This window comes from Neofelis nebulosa, chromosome 7 (assembly GCF_028018385.1).
Source record: "Neofelis nebulosa isolate mNeoNeb1 chromosome 7, mNeoNeb1.pri, whole genome shotgun sequence".
NCBI classification, from domain to species: domain Eukaryota; kingdom Metazoa; phylum Chordata; class Mammalia; order Carnivora; family Felidae; genus Neofelis; species Neofelis nebulosa.
Genome location: NC_080788.1, coordinates 145,090,217 through 145,106,807, shown reverse-complemented (window position 1 = coordinate 145,106,807; position 16,591 = coordinate 145,090,217). Strand labels below are relative to the sequence as shown.

Here is a 16,591-nt window from a genome sequence, read left to right as displayed (position 1 = left end):
TTCAGATTCTGTGTCTCCCTCTGCCTATCCCATGCTCATGTTCTGTCTGTCTCTGTTTCTCAGTAATAAATGTTAAAAAAAATTTTTTTTAAACACCACTAACTATATTCCCTATGCTGTACATTTTGTCCCCTTGACTTATTCATTCCCTAATGGAAGCCTGTACCTCCCATTCCCCTTCCATTTGCCTGTCCCTCCACCCTTGTCCCCTCTGGTGAATATCAGTTTGTTTTCTGTATTTATGGATCCATTTCTGCTTTTTATTTTCATTTGTTTTATTTTTTAGATTTTATATGTAAGTGAAAATTGTTTGCAATTTGTCTCTTTCTATCTGACTTATTTCACTTTGCAGAGTATCCTCTAGGTCCATCCATTTTGTCATAAATGGCAAGATCTCGCTCCTGTTTATGGCTGAGTAATACCTAGTAACACTTCATTGGAATCTGACACATCATTGTATTTTTTTTAGTTAAAAAAGTTGTTTTTAAGGTTTTTTAAAATGTTGATTTATTTTTGACAGAAAGAGATCATGAGTGGGGCAGGGGCAAAGAGAGAGGGAGACACAGAATCCGAAGCAGGCTCCGGGCTCCGAGCTGTCAGCACAGAGGTCGGCGTGGGGCTCAACTGACTGAGCCAGCCAGGCGCCCCTGTTTTTGAGGTTTTAAATTATTTATTTTGAGAGAGGCAGAGACGTGAGCAGGGGAGGGGTAGAGAGAAAGGAAGAGAGAGAATCCCAAGCAGGCTCTTCACTGTCAGTGCAGAGCCCAACAGGGGGCTCGAACCCACAACCATGAGATCCATGACCTGAGCCCCAAACCAAGAGTCCGATGCTTAACCGACTGAGCCACCCAGGCGCCCCTTTCATTTTTTTTAATGTTTATTTATTTTTGAGAGAGAGACAGAGCACGAGCAGGGAAGGGGCAGAGAGAGGAGACACAGAATCGGAAGCAGGCTCCGGGCTCTGAGCTGACAGCACAGAGCCCGACCCGGGGCTCCAACCCACGAACCAGGAGATCATGACCAGAGCTGAAGCTGGAGGCTTAACTGGCTAAGCCCCCCAGGTGCCCCTTTCACTGGGGTTTTGATTTGCATTTCCCTGGTGATTAGTGATGTTGAGCATCTGACACAATGTTGAGATGGCAAAATACTACTCAAATCGACCTACGGATTCAACACAGTCCTTGTCAAAATCCCAGCTGGCTCGGGAGGGGGCCTGCCGCCTGAGCGGTTCAGTCAGTTGGGGATCCGTCTCTCCTCTGTTCTTGTGTGTGCATGTACTTACTCTCTCTCAAATAAACGTAAAAAAAATGTTAAAATTACCAAAGAGCCTAGCGAGTTCACAGCTAACAGGATTTGTGGCGTATCCAGTTCCCCAATTCCTGTCATTCATTCAAAACATACGTTTGAGCGGTTACTGTGCCGGGCACCGTGGGGGAGGGACCTTGGGATTGGAACCCTTAGGCGCATGGACTCGTGGGCCAGTAGAAATCCTCGGGCCACTTCCACACAGGCTGATCCCGGCCGGCGGTGGGAACGCAGGGGAGGGGCTTGTAACTTCCGTGGTCCGGGAAGGCTTCCTGGAGGAGGCGCCACACTCAGCTCCCCCGGTTTAAGGAAGCCAGAGGTGGGGGCGGGGTGAAGTCCGGGCTGGGGTGCTTGGGGGGGAGGGGCTCGCGGCCCTCCTCAATCTGGGAGATGGGAAGTGGCCGCCGCCCGGGGGCGGGAGCAGTCCTCGGGTACCGCCGGAGGGGGGCGGCGGGTGGGCGCGTTAAAAGGTTTGGACGTCATCCCGGGGCACAGGGGACTCGCTCAAGATTTCGCGACAAAGCGACGTCCTGAGGACGGCTTCCGTGGCCGCGAAGGGAGCGCAGGAGGGCGGCTCCGAGGCGCGGGGCGCAGGGGCGCGGGGGGCGGGGGTCTGGGCGGGGCGGGAGGCGCCGCTCGCCCCGTCGCCGCGGAGATGTCTGTGACGTCACACAGGTCCGGCCACAGCCCCCCCGCCCCTTCGGGGCTCGGCGGTGACCACGCCGGGAACGAGATGGACGAGCCATTCAGAAGGTGAGTCTGCGGTGCCGGCCCGCACGCCCCGCGCGCCCGACCCTCGAATTCCGACCCGGGCGGCACTGAAGGAGCCTCGGCCGGGCCCACCTGGGTGGCGAGCCCATTGCCGGTGGCCCCACGACCGGAGGGACGACACGCCCTCGCGCGACGTCGGGGGCTACTTTTCCCGTCCAGCCCCAGCCCCGGCAGGGGGGGCGCAGGTGCGGGGCGCCGGGGCCTGGCCGGGGGCGCCCTCCCCGCCGCTGCTGCCCCCGCAGGGGGCCGCTAGAGCCGCGTGGTCCTGGGTAGGACGCGGGTGGGCTTCCGCCAGCAAGAAGGGGCCAAGGCAGCTGGGTCCAGATCCTGCGGGGCGGGGGTGGGGGTCCGTGGGAGTGAGGACAGCCTTCCCTGGGGGGGTTGGTGCCCCACCGCCTGAGTCTGGAGTCCTTGCCTTGGAGACACCCCCCCCCCCCCCCCTTTTTCCCCTTATGGAGGGGCAGCCAGTCTTCCAGGAGTCAGGCCTGCAGGGCAGTGAGAGCCTAGTGTGTGGTGAGGACGGAGGTGGGTCGGGGGGGACCTCCATTTCCCCCAGGCGTGACCTGTGAGGGGTTAAGAAGGGGTGCCTCCAGCCTTCCTCCAATGTGGGGAGGGGTGGGGGCCGGTGGGCGCTGGGCCATCTCTGCCCAGGGTCAGGGTCAGGGTGGGAGGGTGGCCCCGGGCTGACCCTGCTTTGCCCTCACACATGAAACAGCTTGGTGGACATGTTCCCCTCCCCCTGCAAACCCACAGGAAAATTCTAGGACACCTGGGAATTACCCTGGGGTTCGTCTGCAAAGCTACACAGTATTTCTCCAAAATGTTATCTTAACCCGTAGTTTCCTCGAGGGCAACCTGATTTAAAATAAGAAATAAAATCCCGAGGTCCTGTGCTCCAGGACCAGGAATTCTGTGAATTCCTTCAGTCTGAATAGCTGTTCTTATTTTGGCTGTAGAACTTGGCGATCTGATGGATTCTGATACAAGCCCAGGTGCTTTGGAGAGGTTGACTCACAGATACAAGGTAAAGTGAGAATTGGCTTCATCTGAAACGTTTGTGTCCTTCCCCCTCCCCTCCCCCCTCTAAAGCTTGGTCAACATTGTCTGGAATGGGAATTGAGATTTTTTTTTTTAAGTAATCTTTGTGCTTAACGTGAGGCTTGCACTCATGACCCCAAGAGCAAGAGTCGCATGCTTCATGGACTGAGCCAGCCAGGTGCCCTGGAGTTACAAGTTTTCGCCTTTTTTTCAGTTGGCATAAGGAATGTGAAAAAAAAAATCCACCGTCTTTCCTTTTTATTACAGCTCGGAATAATTGCACGAAAAAGTGGCCAAAATAATATCAAGTCTGGTAGGAAGGTGTCCATCATAAAATCTAACACTGAGGGAGGGGAAAAGAGAAAAAAAAAAACCAACCCCGGGGCACCTGGGTGACTCAGCTGGTTGAGCGTCTTGATCTTGCGGTTTGTGAGTTCAAGCCCTACATTGGGCTCGATGCTGTCAGTGCAGGGCTTGCTTGGGATCCTCTTCCCCCCCCCCCCCCCCCCCCCCGCTTGCACTCTCTCAAAAATAAGTAAATATTGAGCGTGACCGCTCAGTCGGTTAAGCGTCCGACTTCAGCTCAGGTCAGGATCTCACCGTCCATGAGATGTCCCGCGTCGGGCTCTGTGCTGACAGCTCGAAGCCTGGAGCCTGCTTCGGATTCTGTGTCTCCCTCTCTCTCTGCCGCTCCCCTGCTCATGCTCTGTCTCTCTCTGTCTCAAAAATCAATCATTTAAAAAAGTTAAAAAAAGGGTGCCTGGGTGGTTCAGTCAGTTAAGCGGCCGACTTCGGCTCAGGTCATGATCTCGCAGTCCATGAGTTCAAGCCCTGCGTCGGGCTCTGTGCTGACAGCTCGGAGCCTGGAGCCTGTAGCCTGTTTCAGATTCTGTGTCTCCTTCTCTCTGACCCTCCCCCATTCATGCTCTGTCTCTCTCTGTCTCAAAAATAAATAAAAATAAACGTTAAAAAAAATTTTTTTTAAAAGTTTAAAAAAACATTAAAAAAAGAACACCTCTGTGATTTGTGTACCAAAGTACAAACCCTCATGCCCCCACCCCGCACCCCATCATTTAAAGGGTAGGACCTGCAGGTAGGTAAGGAGGATAATTTTCAGTCTCTGACTTCACTTTCTTTTTTTAAATCTTTCTTTTGTTATTAAAAATTTTTTTTCAAATATTTTTGAGAGAGGGGAGGGGGACAGAGGATCTGAAGCAGGCTCTGTGCTGACCGCAGAGAGCCTAGTGCGGGGCTCGAACTCCCCAACGATCATGACCTGGGTTGAAGTCGGACCCTTAACCAACTGAGCCACCCAGACACTCCTCTGACTTCACTTGAGACTATTACACTTGAGTGAATATTTCCTGAGCACTGACCCTGGCCCAGGGACTTGTGTATGGAGATAGTGAAGCTACGCCTAACAGGCATGTGTCTAAAGGACGTAGAGTGTGGGGGCCGCCTGAGGGGCTTAGTCGGTGAAGTGTCCAGCTCATGGTTTTGGCTCAGGTCACGGTCTCATGGGCTCTGCTAAAAACACGGAGCCTGCCTGGGATTCTTTCTCTCCCTCTCTGTGCCCCTCCCCCACCAAAATAAATAAATAAATGTAGAAAAAAGGGACATAGAGTGTGTGTATGTGTATGTTTTGGGGGTAGTGGTGTTTATACTCTGAAGAGCAACCCTCAACAGCTTCCTGCTCTCCCAGGTTCCTGGGCCAGGAAGGGGGGCTCAGATGTTTGAAGTCTGGACCAGATCTTAGTTTCTTTCAAGCAGGTAGAAAATGAAGGCAGAGCTTCCTGTGAAATGATAGACCATGTTGCCACTGCCTATCTCCACCCGAATAAAGCCAATCCGCCTAGAAACCACTTTGGGGATGGGGCACCTGGGTGGCTAGGTTGATTAAGCATCTGACTTCGGCCCAGGTCATGATCTCACAGTTTGTGGGTTCGAGCCCCACATCGGGCCCTGTGCTGGCAGTTCAGAGCCTGGAACCTGCTTCGGATTCTGTCTCCCTCTCTCTCTGCTCCTCCCCTACTCATGCTCTGTCTCTCTCTGTCTCTCAAAAATAAATAAACATTAAAAAAAATATCACTTTTGGGGATGTGGAGTTTGAGGATTCTTTCAGAACAAATTTTATTGCAAGGAAAGGGTGCCTGTTCTTGAACTGTTGATATTAATGAATATTGTTAAGAGATAACTTAAAAATTTTTTAATGTTTATTTATTTTTGAGAGAGAGAGAGACAGAGCGTGAACGGGGCGAGGTCAGAGCGAGAGGGAGACACAGAATTTCAAGCAGGCTCCAGGCTCAAGCTATTAGCCCAGAGCCCGACGTAGGGCTTGAAACCACAAAGAATGAGATTGTGACCTGAGCCAAAGTTGGACGCTTCACCGACTGAGCCACCCACATGCCCCAAGAGACAACTTTTATTATTTTTGATTTATTTATTTATTTTTTATTATTTTTTTTAACGTTTATTTATTTTTGAGACAGAGACAGAGCATGAACGGGGGAGGGGCAGAGAGAGAGGGAGACACAGAATCTGAAACAGGCTCCAGGCTCCGGGCTGTCAGCACCAAGCCCCACGCGGGGCTCGAACTCACAGATGGCGAGATCATGACCTGACCCGAAGTCGGCTGCTTAACCGACTGAGCCACCCAGGTGCCCCGAGAGACAACTTTTATTTTTATTTATTTATTTATTTATTAAAAAAAAAAAATTTTTTTTAACGTTTATTTATTTTTGAGACAGAGCATGAACGGGGGAGGGTCAGAGAGAGGGAGACACAGAATCTGAAACAGGCTCCAGGCTCTGAACTGGAACTCACGGACTTCGAGATCATGACCTGAGCCGAAGTCGGCCGCTTAACCGACTGAGCCACCCAGGCGCCCCGAGAGACAACTTTTAAGATGTGCTTTTCCTTTAAAGCAGAAAAGCAGGGGCGCCTGGGTGGCTCAGTCGGTTAAGCGGCCGACTTCGGCTCAGGTCATGATCTCACGGTTCATGGGTTCGAGCCCCGCGTCAGGCTCTGTGCTGACAGCTCAGAGCCTGGAGCCTGTTTCAGATTCTGTGTCTCCTTCTCTCTGTGACCCTCCCCCGTTCATGCTCTGTCTCTCTCTGTCTCAAAAATAAATAAACATTAAAAAAAAAAAAATTTAAAGCAGAAAAGCAAAATTTACTTCAGTACTGAGATCAACTTAGTGGCCAACTTAGAACAAACCCTGTCCGAATTCTGATGACCCCACTGTGTCTCTTGATGGTGGTGGATGAGGCCTCACCGTAATTTTTCCTCCTTTTTCCTACATCTTGAGAGTACACTCGCGGAACTCCTTTTGGCCGAAAGATCATCTTGCGTGTGTTCTGTTCCTCCTTCTTGCAGACCGGCATGTCTGCCCGTAGTCCCCCCGCTTGGGAGCTGGCTGTCTGGACCTCACCTTGCGTTTGTAGCCCCTGCTCCTGGACTCCAGGCAGGAACCTTCAGACCCAGCTTCATTCAGCTAGGGAGTGGGCCTGACCCCCCAGGGCCACGCTTCCTGGACGTGGCTCCAGGGGCGGAGTGACAAGGGGCTGGGGACAGGTCCCAGGGAGCTTGAAGCTAAGGTTAAGGAGTCCTGGGCCTGGACCTCCCCCTCTCCTGCCCCCCCTCCCGGAGGAGGTCACCCTAGTCTCTGGGGCTTTGGATTGTTTGGGGGAGGTCTTGGCCCATCATTTTTTTTCTTCTTCCTGCATTTGGCCAGCATTTAACCTTGTGATTAGAAAAATGTAAAAATGGCTCTTCATTCATTCATTCATTAAAAAATTTTTATTTATTTAAAAATTTTAAAATGTTTATTTTTGAGAGAGAGCACAGGCAGGGGAGGGGCAGAGAGAGAGGGAGACACAGAATCCGAAGCAGGCTCCAGGCTGCAAGCCGTCAGCACAGAGCCCGACACGGGGCTCGAACCCACAAAGCTCGAGATCATGACCTGGGCCGAAGTCGGCCGCTCAACCGACTGAGCCGCCCAGCCACCCCTTTGCTCTTTATTATCCAGTGTTTTATTAGTACACTAAAACGTTCTTTTTATAAAGCAAAAATTGTAAAGCTTTGTTAGGAAAATTGGCCAAGCGTTCAATTTGTAGCAAATGTCAAATTACCACGTTGACTCTTAGCCATCTGGCAGTTGGCAAATGGGAGCTGCTGTCTGGCCTGGGACAGGGTGGCAGGTCTTAGTGGGTGGTGGTGTCAGTATAGCTACACTGGAGACCGCAGAAGCAGGGACACCTCTTGGAGGAAGATGCACCGCTGGGCGCCCAGGGGCTCAGTCAGTTGAGCGGTCGACTCTGGCTCAGGTCATGATCTCACGGTTCCTGAGCTCAGGCCCCACGTGAGGCTCTGTGCTGATGGGTCGGAGCCTGGAGCCTGCTTCGGATTCTGGGTCTCCCTCTCTCTCTGCCCCTCCCCTGCTAGCTCTCTGTCTCTCAAAAATAAATAAACATTAAAATAAATTTAAAAAAGTAAAATTGTCCATGACCACCGGATATTAAAAAATATGCACTTGGCCAGGGACGTAGCGGATGAGGGGGTCTGTGGGATGTGCACGCACACAGGCCTCCAGGAAATACCTGTTGAGCATCGGCCCCGTGGTCAGTGCTGTGCCAGGCTCTGGGGACACGGCTGTGGACGGAGAAGCAAAAAGTCCAGGTGACGGAGTTCGAGTCGGTTGAAAGGGGCTGCCGATCCCAGAGAGAGAGCAGGAGGGCACGGAGATTGCCAGAGTGACCGGGACCAGGGAGAAAAATGCAGTGGTGGGTGTTGTGCGCCTGCGTGAGAAGAGGCGGCATGAGCGGGAGGTTGGGATGTGAGCTGGGGGGCCTCTAGCGAGGCCTCGTGGGAGGGTGGCCTCAGCGGAAAGACAGGTTCGAAGTGAGGGGCTCAGCCCGTGAGGGGGGACCACCAGCCGTGGAGGGGTGGACGAGCGGAGCTGGGAGGGACCGGGAGGCCACAGGGGGCAGGAGGGATACTGTGTGATGCCAGCCAAGCTCTAACAGCGTTGCTCTGGGGCGAGAAAGTGGGGAGAAGCAATGGGATTCTGGGCTCATCTGGAAGCTGGCTGATGAACGGGACGTGGGGTTTGGAAGGGAATGGGTCGGGGTGACGGGAAGACTGTAGCTTGAGCAGCAAGATCGGCAGAGCGGCCTGTGCTGAGCCTGGAGGGCTGCGGTGGGGCAGGTTTGGGGAAGGTCAGCCGGCTGACCTTGGACAAATAAGTTGGGAGAACCTGTTAGAGATCCCGGCGAGGCCCGGACGTGCGGAGCCGGGAGGTGGAGACCAGGGTCACCAGAGGCAGGGGTGGGGCCTCAGGGCCAGGGACGTGGGTGCAGGTGCTCGTGTGTGCGCGCGAGTGGGCGCATGTGGCTGGGCAGATGCAGGGTGGGCAGCGGCACTGAGGGTTAGAGCTTAACACCCAGGACTCGCTCGAAGGTAGGGATTTGCTGGCTCTCAGGGCAGAGGTGATGACTTCTCAACTCTTCATTAGATTTTCAAACATGCAGCCCAAGGGGACGGGCTGACGTTCTCGCAGCTTCCCGGCGGGAAGCCTTTTTTAGGACAAGCCCAGCACTGTCAGCCTGCCTTAGGCCTCACGTGCTCCCCTGAAATCATGAGCTTCCCCCACCCCCGGGAGCTGTGGGGGGACAGGCAGCGGCAGCCCTTGGGGTAAAGGGCCGAGCCTCATAGCCCTTACACCCTGTGGACAGATCACGAGATAGAGTCCTGCCCCGCCACGTGGACAACTGCGTAGAAAGGAGCCCGTGTGGGGGCGCCTGGGTGGCTCGGTCAGTTGAGCGGCTGACTCTTGATTCCGGCTCAGGTCGTGATCCCAGGGTCGAGATTGAGCCCCACCCACCTCGGGCTCCCCACTGAGCGTGGAACCTGCTTAAGATTCTCTCCTTTCTCTCTCTGCCCCTCCCCCACGTTTCTTTCTGTCTCTCTCTCTCTCTCTCAATAAATAAACACGTAGACATTAAAAAAAAAAAAAAAAAAGCCTGCATGTGGATCCACTCTGCATGTCCTGGGGACGCACAGGGTGGCCCACAGTCAGCATCTGGGGGACCTCGTGTATTTATTGTATAATGTTTAATGGTGGTGGTTTTTTTTTTTTAACCACGTGCATGAAATACCTTTTTGTTAAAAAGTACGTAAGAAGCCCTTTAACACGGTGCCAACCAGCTGGTCTAGAAAACGTGGGGTTGGCACTGACCCTGGCCTGTACCTCCGTCAGAGAAAGCGAGGAGGAAAGAGGGGTCTGGTTCCTCCACTTGTTATAATTTCACTTTTTTCGTACTTTTATCTGCACTTGGCCTGGAGAGAGCACTGAGAAACAGGACGTGTTCCTTCGGAGTTCAAAGTTAAGTTGCTTTGGACATGTCACAGGGACACGGGAGTCAACGGAACGACTTCCGGCCAAAACGGGACTAAATCGCGTAGCATGTATGTAGTTATTACTTTTAAATGTTTTAGTTTTTTCAGTAATCTCTACGCTGAACGTGGGGCCGGAACTCACAACCCCGAGACCAAGAGTCACATACTCTTGCACCCCAAAAACGAAGTCGTGTTTATTATAACCCAAGTGTAAAATAAGCGTGAACCCACACTGCCACGGGTGGTTGAGTAAATCGATAAGCAGGTAGAGAAATCTCCCACGCGGAGGGAGCTCCGTAGACGCTCCCTGTCTGCGCGGGGGCATAAATCTCCAGTCGTTGAGTGTGGTGGCCGGCGTGACCGTGTCCCAGGAGGGCCGGGAGGGAGAAACCCGACAGGTGCCGTGCCAGCCAGGTGGCCACGGCGAGGTCCCCTGTAAAACTTGATGGTGACACCCGTGCGATGAGGGCCCTGCCCCTCTGTGGGCGGCCTCCCCAAATCCACAGTCCTAGTGATTTCGGAAGAAAAACGTCAGCCGCATCCCAGTCGGGGGACATCTTACAAGACGGTCCTCAGAACCGTCCAGGTCATCAAAAGCGAGGAGAGCCTGAGGTGCTGTCACAGCCGAGAGGGGCCTCAGAGGATGTGGCCACTGAGTGGCCACTGAATGGAATGTAGTGTCCTGGGTGGGACCCGGGGGCAGAAATAGGAGGCGAGGTGAAAACTAATGACATCTGAAGGAAGTCCAGACGGACTTCAGTTAATAAAGAAATTGATTTTTTAAAAATATTTAACATTTATTTTTGAGAGGCAGAGCAGGGGAGGGGGAGAGAGAGAGAGAGAGAGATACAGAATCTGAAGCAGGCTCCAGGCTCCGAGCTGTTTGTTAGCACAGAGCCCAACACGGGGCTTGAACTCACCAACTGCGAGACCATGACCCGAGCTGAAGTCGGACGCTCAACCGACGGAGCCACCCAGACGCCCCTTAAAGAAACTGATTTTTGCTGGGAACCGTTCTAGCCTTGAAGATGCTAATGTGCCTTGTGCTCTAGGGTCTGTTTTTATCCTTTCCTGTTCTCTGACCTTGGCCCAGAACTGGTGTGCCACGGAGCCCGCTTTGGGAAGCGGGAGGTAGGCGTGCGTGTGGTGACTGTGGCGCCTCCCCTCAGGGCCTGGCGGTGCTTTCCCTCAAGGACTCTTGAAAGTGAGGGACATGAGACTCCGCGGAGGTAGGTTTGCAGCCCCTCGTGCTCTTGGTAAGTTGTTTTGTTTTTTGATGTTCTCGCTCTTCTTTGGGTGCCTGTTGTTTTTTTAAAAAGTTGTTTTTTTAACGACCTCACACTTGGGAAAAGCTCTCGGACTCGGGTGGGTCAGTCCCCATCCCGGGCTCACGTTCTTCATCTGTTAAAGGGGGAGGACATTTGAGCTGAGTGGGTGCTCCCCCCACCCCAAAAAGTCTAGAACTTTCAGTGTCCATGAATGTGTGACATTTCCTTTTTTTTCCCCTAGATTTATCTGTGCTTTATTTCAAAAGAAATTGAAATTGTTGATAGTAGTGTAATAAAAATGAAAGCCTCAATTAAATAATATATTTTCCTCGTAAAATAAGATATTCTTTTTTTTGTTTGTTTCTTTTTTTTAAATATGAAATTTATTGTCAAATTGGTTTCCATACTGAATGTGTGACATTTCCAATGAGCTTGTTAAGACCGAGCTTCTCGGGGCAAAGGGGCTTTCCCCTCACAGAGGCGAAGCCCACGGGCTACACTCCCCGCCCCCAGCTGCCCGCGGGTTCCCTAAAACGCTTTTGGAAAACTCTAGATCTGTCTTGGGGAGGTCGCACCCACGGTGAAACCCAGCCCCGTTGGGACGCAGCTCTGACTCTGACAAATGCGTTCTACAGAGCGACCGCCATCACAGCCAAGGCACACAATCCCACAGCTCCGGAAGGTTCCCTCCTGCCCTATTGTGGCCAAGCCCTCACCCGCCCCCAGCAACCAGTGACCTGTGCTTTGTCCCTGTGAACTTGATGTTTTGTAGCGAAGTGAAAAGCCCCCCCTGAGCGGCCCCGGCCATGGCTGGTCTGAGGTCCAGCCGGCCCGCCTGCATCAGGGCAGCGTTTGCTAGCACCAGGGCCGGCTTCCAGAAGAGGTGGAGGAACAGACCCCGTCGCTTCAAGGTGATCTCCTGCTCGCCGCCCCCTCCCCTCCTAGTGGACATGGGGGCAGGGCGGGGAGGGTGGGAGACCCCGTGTGCCCCAGACCAGGAACCCTTGCTCTGGGCCCGTACCCTCTGTGGAAATGGTGTTCTCAGCGGTTCTTGGTAACATCTTTACGGGGCTTCTCTTCTCAAAAGCAGGGGTGTTCAATCTCCTGTCCTTTGGGAGTCTGTCTACTGATGAGAAAAAGCAAGAGCTGCTTTCTCCCAGCAGCCTGGGATTAGCAAGGAGGGTTCTAGAATATCTGGTGCCAGCCCCGGGTTCTTCGAGGGACCCTGAGCAAGCAAGGCCTGGCTGTTGTCTGGGCCTCATCTGTAAAGGAAGGGGTTAGGACGGATGGTCTAGTATCTTCCATGATCTTCTGGCTTTGGGTTTAGAATAAGTTCCAGGGTTCTCTCTCCCCGATTAAATCCAGCTGCTGAATTTGCCCTCTTGCCACATTCCTGGTTCTACTCTTCCTATTCATGGCGGCCCACGTTTGCATTTTAGTCCCTCAGACCAGGGAAGTCCTTCTTGTCCACCCCCGAGGGCCGCCATCCGCCGAGTGTCCGGTGTGGCGGGAGCCGCGGGCGTGGGTTCTCTCTGCCCCTTGCTCTTGAACGCTGAGCTGCTGTCCGCCTGCCTTCATCGAAAGGATTATTCAGCACCGTCTGTCTTTGTTTCTTTAAATTTCCCCAGGCCAATCACGAAAAGAATCACATGGACTTAATTGAAGGTACCTGGAGAGAGGTAGGTGATAGAATGGGCCAGCAGCCTCACTTAGAGCCTCACTTAGAGGACCGTGGAGCCCTCCCCAAATCCAAGTCCCCAGAACCAGCCACGGGCCGACCCTTCAAGGAGGCCTTTGCAAGGAGAGTGGTTTGGGACCTGCTGTGTGTGCCCTTTTCTGGTTAAGAATGGAGTTACTATATTTGAGGAGGAGCTTCACTTTGATATTTAAATGGATGTTTCCTTTTTTTTCTCCCCCCCCAAAACATTTAAGTAAGAAAAAGACTCAAAGTAGTTTCCCCTGGAAGATTGACAAGGCCGTAAGTTTGAGTAATTGCAATCTCAAAATTAATTAATCTCTACTCCCCGCATGGGGCTCGAACTCACATCCTGGAGATCAAGAGTGGCACATTCTACCGGCTGGGGTAGATTAAATTCAATCGAAATTAAAATCAATCTCCATAATCAGTTTGGGGATGGTGAATATTTGGTCTCATGGTGCTTTGAAGCACCAGGTCATGCTGTCCTGCCGTTCTGACCCAAACCATTCTAGCCAGGGGATAAACGTCCTATCCCGGCATCCCCTGGTTTGTAAGTATGGATGCTGTTGGCTGATTTGCAGGCCGAGACCGTTAGCCTCCCCCACACGGGTACCCCCTCGGGCCTGGGCCTTGAGGCCATCGTCGGGGGGGGGGGGTCCCACGATGCTGGCTTTGTGAACTCCAACAGTTCTGAGCGGTCTCTGAATCTGAAATGATTACCGTTGCCTACAGACTATGCTGTTAGCTATTTTTATTCCCTGTTTTGGGGACTCCGTAACAGCATTGACTGTCCACAGAAGAAATGAGCTCTCTCGGGAGGTTTTCACCACCCAGGTGAGATGACCCCACGGGGGTCCCTGCATTGGCTCAGCCCCGGGGCCTTTTCTCAGGGTGTGACTGAAGCCCCGTGCGTGGTCAGTGAGAGGGGAACACCTCACCGGTCCTCACGGGGCCCTGGCGTAGCTGGGAGGGGGGGTGGTCAGCACAGCGCTGGGAGTTACCAGGGGTGCAGCTCCCCACTGTCAGCGGGGGAAGTGACGATGGTCAGTCGCGGCCTTAGACTTTCCTGGAGACCCTTGCTTCCAGAGCCGCTTCGGCAGGAGGGTAAAAAGCTAGAGTAAGGAATAGGAAATTCGGGTACGAGGTCAGGTCAGAAATAGGAAATTCGGGTACGAGGTTGGGTGCACGCAGTGGAGCCGTGTGATAAGGGATCCAGAGAGTTCCAAGGCCCCCTGAGCCAGCGGTCACAAAGAGGCGGCCCGCTGCTGACCTGCACACGTGGCCTTTGAGGACAGAGCATGGGCACCTTTGAAAACCGTGACCACTGGGCTTAAATGCTCATCTCAACCTCTTTGGGCCGCCTTGGACAGCCCTTCGTGTGGGGGTGGTGGGTGGTGAGGGGCACGTGTCTGCACCCCTTGGCCAGGGAGCCTGAGGCAGGCAGGCCAGGAACAGGACTCTGGGAGGAAGTGAGCTCAGACAGTGCCCTCCCGGGCCCCTGGTGGTGTGGACCAGCCTGTGCACGGCACTGGGATAAGGGCTTTCAGTTATGGGGCTCAGATTGGGCCCCCAGTGATGGTGGACCCTCAGGCCTTTTGGATGCTATGGGGTATCTGTCTAATGCATTTTTTATTTAAATTTTTTTTTTTTCAACATTTTTTATTTATTTTTGGGACAGAGAGAGACAGAGCATGAACGGGGGAGGGGCAGAGAGAGAGGGAGACACAGAATCGGAAACAGGCTCCAGGCTCCGAGCCATCGGCCCAGAGCCTGACGCGGGGCTCGAACTCACGGACCGCGAGATCGTGACCTGGCTGAAGTCGGACGCTTAACCGACTGCGCCACCCAGGCGCCCCATAATGCATTTTTTATTTAAAAAATTTTTTTAATGTTTATTTTTCAGAGAAAGCGAGCGAGCAGGGGAGGGGCAAAGAGAGAGGGACACAGGATCTGAAGCAGGTGCCAGGCTCTGAGCTGTCAGCACAGAGCCTGACATGGGGCTTGAACCCACGAACTGTGAGATCATGACCTGAGCTGAAGTCAGATGCTTAACTGACTGAGCCACCCAGGCGCCCCAATTTTTTATTTTTTTAATGTTTATTTTTGAGAGTGAGTGCCAGCTGGGGAGGGGCAGAGAGAGAGGGGGACGGAGGATTCCAAGCAGGCTGCGTGCTGTCAGCACAGACCCCAAGGCAGGGCTCAAACCTGTGAACCGAGAGATCATGATCTGAGCCAAAGTCAGATGCTTAACCGGCTGAGCCACCCAGGTGCCCCTATTCCTTATTTTTTTTTAAGTTTATTTATTTTGAGGGAGAGATCGAGTAGGGAAGGGGCAGAGAGAGGGAGAGACAAAGTCCCTCAGAGCAGAGCCCGACGCGGTGCTTGAACTCACAAACTGTGAGATCATGACTTGGGCCAAAATCGAGTCGGACGCTTAACTGATGGAGCCACCCGGGTGCCCATGTAATGCATGTTTAACAATTGCAAGGCAGATATGCAAAATTTGCCACCATCAGTGATGGAAAGAGGGACTTCTGCGCGTGAGAAGCGTGTGGTGCTTTACCCTGGTAGAAGTTGCTAATTGGCTCAGAAATAAACGATGTCGTCAGTTTTTAGATCCTTACGACGGCCAGTCTTCGGAAGATACCCCCAGCCATTCTATCTACAGTCTCAGCACCTGTTGTCCGGGCGACGTGGCCTGTATTGTGCCTTCACACGCACCGAAGTCCAGGAGTCCAGGAGAGGTCCGCGTAGAAGATCCTCTCTCCTCAAAAATCCCAGACCGCCTCCTCAAAGCTGCCAGCTGGGGCCCTGCGTCCCCGGAGGCCGACGACGTGGACATGCGGCCTGTCGAGGCCAGCGGCCCTGAGGCGCCGGGGTGGCCAGCCGGGCCATCCGGAGCCCCAGAGGACCGGAGAATGACGGAGGAGGGGTGGCCCAGGGCAGCCGGTCCCCTCCTCCCTGCCGCGGAGCCCTCTGAGCCCGGCAGACACACGCAGGGCAGGACCAGAGGGTCCCGGCCGCCTCCCAGACTTGGGAGTGAGAAGGACAAGGGGCCCGAGCTCATCCTCTTCAAGAGGAAACTGGAACTCTTACTCGCAGAGCCCGAGAAAAGGAAGAGGAAGAAGCAGTATGTGGCCTAGACCGAGGTGAGCGGAGTTGGCTCGGGAAGGAGGTGCCCGTTGGCCAAAGCCAACGCTGACGGACTCGTCTCAATGGAACACTTGCCCTTGGTGTGTCTTAAACAATGCACACCTGGGTGCCCACCTGTTTGCTTACAAACGGGTTTCCGGTGGAGGAAAGGTCCTGTGTGGCCCTCGTGGAACCCGCTTCCCGAGTCCGAGCATTTCTTGACTTTTACTAAATATTTATGCGTCGGTGGAACAATTTTTTTAAAAAATCCGAATTCGTGGTACCCGTTGTTCTCCTCCCTGCTGGCGCATCTGCTGAGGGGGGTGGGGGATGGGGTGGACAGAGGAGGGGCTCTGGGGGTTGCTGACACAACAAGGTAAGAATATTTAGGATGACACACCAGTGGATTCTGGTGTGAACTGCCCACCCGGCACCCTGACCAGCTGCCTCCGGTGTCGCCGTTTCTGTTCCTCTGTCACTGTTCACAAAGGGTTTTCTGAGCAGTTGGTTTTGGCTGTTGACACCGTCATGGTCTTGATGTGTTTTTTTTTTTATTTAATTTATAAATGTTTATTTTTGAGGGACCGGGGCAGAGAGAGAAGGAGACAGAATCTGAAGCAGGGTCCGGACTCTGAGCTGTCGGCACAGAGCCTGACGTGGGGCTCGAACCCACGAACTGCGAGGTCATGACCTGAGCCAACGTCGGACGCTTAACCGACTGAGCCACTCAGGCGCCCCCTTCTTGACGTGCCACTTAAAAACAATGGGGTGGCAGTGGCTCTTTTATGGCTTTCTTACCCTTTCCCAGTTTCTGGGCGTTTGCTCACTGAGCCTTTTCTTCCCCAGCAGGCATGAACTGAGCACAAGCCTGGCGCCAGTGCCGGGTGGCCGCTGCCCACACGCCCCGGGACCCCCAGGACCGTGCTGTTCCCAAGTGCCAATAAAGGGAAGCCCGAGGAGAAGAGCGCTCGTTCCTGCGGGT

At 53.5% G+C, this 16,591-nt stretch overlaps 1 long non-coding RNA gene across 4 annotated transcripts; it reads left to right on the top strand.

The window, feature by feature from the left end:
- The first annotated feature begins 1,609 nt into the window (after positions 1 to 1,609).
- On the top strand, positions 1,610 to 16,571 carry LOC131517754 (uncharacterized). Of its 4 annotated transcripts, none has more exons than XR_009264795.1 (8): positions 1,610 to 1,624; positions 1,981 to 2,058; positions 3,033 to 3,100; positions 10,680 to 10,739; positions 11,414 to 11,689; positions 12,407 to 12,457; positions 15,087 to 15,626; positions 16,459 to 16,571. It is a non-coding gene; the product is annotated as an uncharacterized LOC131517754 (long non-coding RNA). The 4 variants fall into 4 exon arrangements; XR_009264798.1 differs by having other exon boundaries at positions 16,456 to 16,571; XR_009264797.1 differs by having other exon boundaries at positions 10,680 to 10,766.
- The last annotated feature ends 20 nt before the right edge of the window (positions 16,572 to 16,591 follow it).